Genomic DNA, 6,576 nt, shown 5'->3' on the forward strand with positions numbered 1-6,576 from the left:
CACACACACACACGCACACACACACACACACACACACAGTAGGCATACACATAGCATTTCAGACTCACACCAGAGAAAGATCACTTTGTCTTTCTGAGTCTGGCTGGACTTGCTTACTGTGACAACCTCTACCCTCACAAACCTTTTCAAAACAAGAAGCTGGGCCCTCTTCCTTCTTAGCTTAGAGAAGATATACTTCTACAAGAGCGTTGATTTGGCTGGGAGGGCTCTTGACCAGAGGAGGTCAAGCTGCTTTTCTTCTAGGACTTGGAATGTGGAGTAAAAGGCACAGAGGAAACCCAGCTGCTGTTTTAGTAATCAAGTCTTGATGAGGCTTGTGTTTGTCTTCCCAGAATTGCTGAGAGATCCTAGCTCTTGGCCCTCCTGAAACTTGGATTGTGGGATCTACCTGTCCACCAGCTTTTATTTTTATTTTTGGCAATCTTGTCTACCCTATCCCTTAGATTGCCCAAAATATTGCCCAAGATCATTGTATTTAAAAATGTGTTTTTATTGTTAATTGTGTGTGTGGGTGCCCTGGGAGGCTAGTCTGCACTTGGAGTTACAAGCAGTTCTGAGTTGCTTGATCTGAGTGCTGGAACTGACCTTGGGTCCTCTGCAAGAGCAGCAAGTGCTCCTAACCACTTAGCCACCTCTCCAGCCCCAGGAAGAATATTTTAAATTGCAACAGATGTCAAAAGGGGAAACCATAAGAGTTCAGGAATGCAAAATAGTCTGCTTTGAGCCAGCTCCAGACCCCGTGGGGCTCTAATCTGCTCAGGTGTTTCTTCATGACATCATGAGGTGCTGGGTTCAAGGATCCTACTTGTACTTGTTCTGGTCAAGGGTTGGGCTGGTAGCATACTGAGTAAAGCACTTGTGTCACAGGTTGTATTACCTGAGTTCTCTCCCTGGAACCTGTGTAAAGAGCCAGATGCAATAGTGCATCTGCATTCCTCGCATGCCCCTCGTGGGAGACGGATGCAAAGGAAGCACTGCCAGGAGCTCACAGGTCAGCTAGCCTGGTATCCGCATCAGTGAACAAGAGACCCATTCTCAAATTAGATTGGAGACAGGGACGGACACCCAAAGAATACATGCACCATATGCACAAACCCCACAGTATACAAACACATGAGCACACAGGTGCGTGCGTACACACACACACACACACACGCACACGCACACGCACACGCACACACACGCACACGCACACACATACACACGCACACACATACACACCTTTGCATTAAGGAGCTTACTATCTAGGGGAGGAAATAAAGATACCCAACCTCCATGACACCTACTGTTGGCATTCCAGTCAGGCTTAAAGCCTGATAGCTTACAAGCTGACCTTGCCAGCCCCTTGTCATACTGGCAGAAAAAGAATTTTAAACTGCCAGGCTCAGTGATGAACCAATTCAATGAAGGACTCTGGAAGAGGCATTTACATAAAATGTGATGCTCCACTAAGCTCAGACACAGACTTCAGCTCGATACTTCATGACAGGAAACACTAGCTGGAGACTGATTCTTGGTTGAATTTCGCCAAGACCTTGTAACCGGAGAAATGCTTACCAGGAAGGGTGGGTGTCTCTATTATCTACTGTCATGTAAGAACCATTCCAAATGCTCAGTGACTTAAAACCAGTACCATTTTAGATTTGAAACCCTGGGTTACTTGCGGCTGGCTCTGCCCAGGACTTCCCCCAGGTAGGACTTGGCTGTACTGCCAAGCTCTTCTCTCCTTGGGTCTCTCCTATGTGTAGAGATTCTTTGTGGAAATCTTAAGGCAGCACAAGAACAAGGAGCAAGGCTCAAATTCTCAGCTCATCGAGATCCCATAATACACTCACAGGTCAGAGTGAGTCACATAGCCAGCATGGGAGGAGCCATCTTCCTTCAGGTCAGCAGAGAGGTTGACTCTTGACTTTTGGAAATCTGCAACTCTTAACTTGTAAATGAGGGAGGGCTCTTTCACTAAGATGCAAACAAGTACTTACCAAAGGCGAAGAAACCTTGAGTCACCGGAAAGGGGTCATTTCTCCAAGGCCCCATAAACATACAACAGCCCTGGGGAGTTATATACATCATGTTTAGGGGAAAGTGCTGCAGACGGTCCCCCTCGGCCCTAGATAGAGGACATGTGCGTGTGTGTCTCATCCACCAGAGATCACACATGAGGACAAGAACTTTACTTCGCTCACACAATTGTTTCTCTAACTCTAGGACTCACAGTACTACATAGATGATCCCTGTGTGCTTGCTGTCTGCACTGTGCCTGTATGAAAGGGCTGGATGTTCTAGAGACTGCCTCACAGCCTGGGCCATTCCTTCTTCCATGACTGGTCACAGACGCTCTGGAGACAAGTGCAAGGGCCTCAGCTCTTAACAAATCAGGGTGTTACCAGGACTCAGGGGAGGAGGGACTGAAACAGCTGTTTCCAAGGTTGACTTTGCTGGTCAGTGACAGAGCCACCACCTGTGGTCTTAAGGTTGTCCCCAGTGGGGGCAAAATAGCCTTCTTAGGAGCTGGAGAGAGCACGGAAGAACATTTGCCACTCTCCCAGGGGGCTTGAGTTTTACTCCCAGCACCCACAAGTGGCTCACAACCTCCTATAACTGCAATTCCAGGGAATCCAATGCCTCAAACAAAATTAAACTTAAAAAATAGCCTTTATTTCTTCCTGTGCGTATCCACAAGGGCCTGAAGATGTGGAGATCAACTGTCTCTCTCTCCTCCATGGTTCGCTGTCTTGTTTTTTTGAGACAGGGTTTCCCATGGAACCTAGACCCCAGCCTTAGGCTAGGCTTGCTGGCCAGGGATGTGAATGTCTCCCCTAGGATTTTACACACACACACACACACACACACACACTCACTCAATGCTATGCCTAGTCTTTATGGGGGTGCAGGCATCTGAACTTAGGTCTTACTGCTTGGGTGGTAGGTGCTTTACTGACATCTCCTTAGACCCCCAATAGTCTTCTTACATGTGTATTTTCGCCCTGCACTGGGCCAGTAACAATACAAATAAGCACCAGGCAGGGCTATGCTAAGCGCTGTATATGATTCAGTATATCTTCAAATATAACACCGGCAAGTAGGCTTTTACGACTATACCAGGAAGAAGGTTTTATGACTCTTACGGATGAGTTCATTTTTGGCAAAAGGAGATTAGCTTTCCTAAGACTTCTCAACTTTTAAGAGGTTGATTTAAAACCCAAATGTGTTTGGCTAAAAGTCCTTAATAACATTTAGCTTAGGGCCTTATGGGGCTTTAATACTGATAAGGGGCAAGGAATCCCATTTTATTTATGACAAGCTGAACATGTGTAATTTACAATAAACAAACCCAGGTCAGAACATGCCCTTGGGGGAGGAAGTCTGGGATTGTATTTTGCTTCCTCATAAACCCCAGGCACAGGTCACAGAAAAAACTACCGCCATTGGGCACTAACCTGTTCTCTGTTCTCTTACCTGCGCCAGGTATGGATGTACTCAAGGGCTACCTGAACACAGTTCTTCAAGGGTGACCTCGTGGGGGAAGCCAGTGCCTCTGGTCACAGTCCGCTTAACACCGCCATGTAGAACCCAATACCCATTTTCAAGAACGGGGACCCTAAACCTTCCCTTCGCCCCTCAACAATGGCAGAGGCGCATCTGAGTGCACCTGGACTGTTAGCAGTTGAGCACGCAAGAAAGCACTTCGCTTTTGCAACCCAGACCGCCGCCTCCCATTTACGGGTTCACTGACTCGGGGTGCATCAGGCCTGGCTGCCTCCTGGGCGTGACCGCGACGCGTGCGTCTCCTCCTCCGGCGGGCTGGGCGGCCTGGCCCGCCGGGCGTCCGCAGGGTGCAGGGTGCCGCGTGGCCCGGCCCCGCGTTAGGGTTAGGGAGCAGGATTCGGCTTCCCGGCGGCAGAGGGCGCCTGGCGCCGCGGTCCCGCGCCCCGGAGCCGCCCGCGAGGCGCGAGCAGAGGCGAGGCGGGCGAGCGGCGGCCCCTGCCACGTACCCGGCCGTGCGCGGCGGCGGCAGGTGGGCGCGGGGGCTGCGGGGACCGCGCGGCTCCGAGCGGGGCCTCCGCGTGCGGGTGCTGGGGGCCGGGGCGCCGCGGGTGGTGCGCGCTGGCGGGCGGGACGGCTCTGCGCTCCCCGCCGCGCCTTCCGGGCCGGGCCGGGAAAAGTTGGGGCGGCGCGCTGGCCTCGGGGGCCGGGCGGGAAGTGCGGCGCGGGCGGCCGAGGCCCCGCGCGGACACGCGCGACCCGCAGAGGGGCGCGCGTTTGCAGGTGGCGGCGGGGAACCCGGCGGGGCCGGGTGGCCTCTTCCCCGCTGCGGCCCAGGGGCCCGGCCGAGAGTTGGGGGCCCCTCGTGGCGTTCGGGGTCCCCGTGGGGAAGGAGCTGAGCGTGGCTTGCTGCGTCGCGGGCTCCAGGACCGCCCCTCCCGGTGCCTCCTCCACCTCACACTGCGGTGCGTTTGTCCTGGGGAAGTTGAGCGGGCCGCGGAGTGGACGGTATGTGCAGGGTGTTCGAAGAGAGTGGGATGGGACCGCATGAAGCACGCACACCCACCCAACCTCTCATTCCCGGCTCAGTGCGAAACTCCCGGCCCCCTAGCGTTTAAGAGATTCTCCGGGCTGAGCCAGCCGCTGCTCAAAGCTGCTATGCATCTAGGCATAGTGGTGTGGCTAGAAGACATGGCCTCTGATTTTCTGTCGTTGGCCACTTCCCAAACAAGGTTTCAACAGATGCCCGTGCGTTATTAGAACAACCTATGTGGTGCCCCTTGATGAGCTTGATGCCCCCTCCCCAATATGCTTAGTATTCAAATCACCTCCATGCCTCTTTGAGTGCAGTGGAGCATAGCTGTGGGCCCAGGCCATGGGCCTCTTGAGCCCTTGGGAGAGTCTAGATGTGTCAACGGGACATGACCTTGGGTGAGCCCTATGGACCTCAGTGTTCTTATCTGTGCAATAGGAGAAAAAAAAAGCCAGATAATTTATAGAAGGCAGGAGGAGGTTTCCGTGAGAGCCTGAAGTGTAGTCTTGTCTGACGTGCAGTCTTTCATGTGTGCAAACGTTTCTACTTGCCCCCAGAAAGAAATTAGGATAGCTTTGAAGAAAACAGGAGCTAAAAAGATTGAACACACAAAGCAAGAAAGTCGTAACTGGTACTAGGTGTACATTGGAGTGCTGTACTCACGAAGGTAGTGGCTATTATGGGCTACCGGTTTGTCTTTGCCATAAAGTAGCTTGTAGAGCTGAGAACATCCTGAACATGCCATCCATGGGCATGAACTGCTTCTTATCTTAGCCTTCAAGCCTGGGGTGGCCGCTCAGTTGGCTTGATGGGGCCCTTCCTGAGGGGCATGTCCAGATCTCAGTATCCTGTGTAACTACATCCTTACTACCTCTTCTGGGCCAGCTATACGTAGTGGGCTGGCTTCCCATTGCATGTGATGTTTCAAGCTGATTTTCACATTCAAATAGTAAATACGTATGCATGAGGCACGCTTGGGTGCAGCCCACTACAAATAGTTTACATAGTAGTGTATGCTTATTCCAATAAGATGTAGTACTCTATCTTATTCCTCCGTTTCTGCTGTGGCAGCCTCTCACCAGGACTGGGGAAAGTTTTTTGGTCCTGAGGGCAGTCGCAGTAATTGGGCTAAGCAGCTCATTAATGATCAAGCTTCAGTTTGTAAGGTGAGGGGGATTTCCTTCTTTCTTTCTTTCTTTCTTTCTTTCTTTCTTTCTTTCTTTCTTTCTTTCTTTCTTTCTTTCTTTCTAAGATTTATTTATTTATTTTAATGTATATGAGTACACTGTAGCTGTCTTCAGACACACCAGAAGAGGGCATCGGATCCCATTACAGATGGTTGTGAGCCACCATGTGGTTGTTGGGAATTGAACTCAGGACCTCTGGAAGAGCAGTCAGCGCTCTTAACCACTGAGCCATCTCTGCAGCCCGAGGGGCAGTTTTCTTGTTTTATCATAACTGAATGTTTTTCTCCTGTCCGTTTCCATGTTCAGCTTTCAGAATCCACATCGGCTTTGGTTTGACCATGTCATTCTCAGTCATCCTTAAAACAATTTTGATAGTTTCTTGGAAGTGACAGTAGATGATTATCTCTTAAGTTTAAGATAGTGGTGAAGTGACACCTTAAAAACATAGGGCTTTGCTAATCCCGCTCAGTCCTTAAAGTATCCGTAGTGTGTACATGCATGGGCATGACTGTACAGAGACGACTAGATGAAAGAATCACGTTTTCAGGGCAGTTCCCACCTGAGCCTCTGATGCTCCTTAGGCTGTGTGAAGAAGACCGGGCTACCGAGGAAGCCAAGCCGAGAGGCACAGTTCTGTGTCACAGCAGTATCTCTGCACCCAGAGAGCCATTCACAGTGGTGGGAAAGGAATTCCTGCTAGTGTACAAGGTTATAACCTCTCACTGAGAACAGGCAACTCTCTCTGTCAGGATGCTGGGCCTCACACTGTAGGACTCTCTGACTGGGGACGATGGGCCTCACACTGTAGGGCTGTCTGACTCAGGATGCTGGGCCTCACACTGTAGGGCT

The 6,576-nt window shown here is 51.1% G+C and overlaps 1 protein-coding gene across 2 annotated transcripts in view; it reads left to right on the forward strand.

The window, feature by feature from the left end:
* The first annotated feature begins 3,841 nt into the window (after nt 1–3,841).
* Smco4 (single-pass membrane protein with coiled-coil domains 4) overlaps nt 3,842–6,576 on the forward strand; it is a 51,025-nt gene continuing 48,290 nt past the window's right edge. The window contains exon 1 of one of the 2 annotated variants that reach the window (XM_021207900.2): nt 3,842–4,039. The gene's annotated coding sequence lies outside the window, so the exon portion shown is untranslated. Of the gene's footprint in view, nt 4,040–4,301; nt 4,516–6,576 lie in introns of those variants that run through there. The other variant, XM_029543737.1, reaches the window with a different exon arrangement.

This window comes from Mus pahari, chromosome 10 (genome assembly GCF_900095145.1).
Source record: "Mus pahari chromosome 10, PAHARI_EIJ_v1.1, whole genome shotgun sequence".
NCBI lineage: Eukaryota > Metazoa > Chordata > Mammalia > Rodentia > Muridae > Mus > Mus pahari.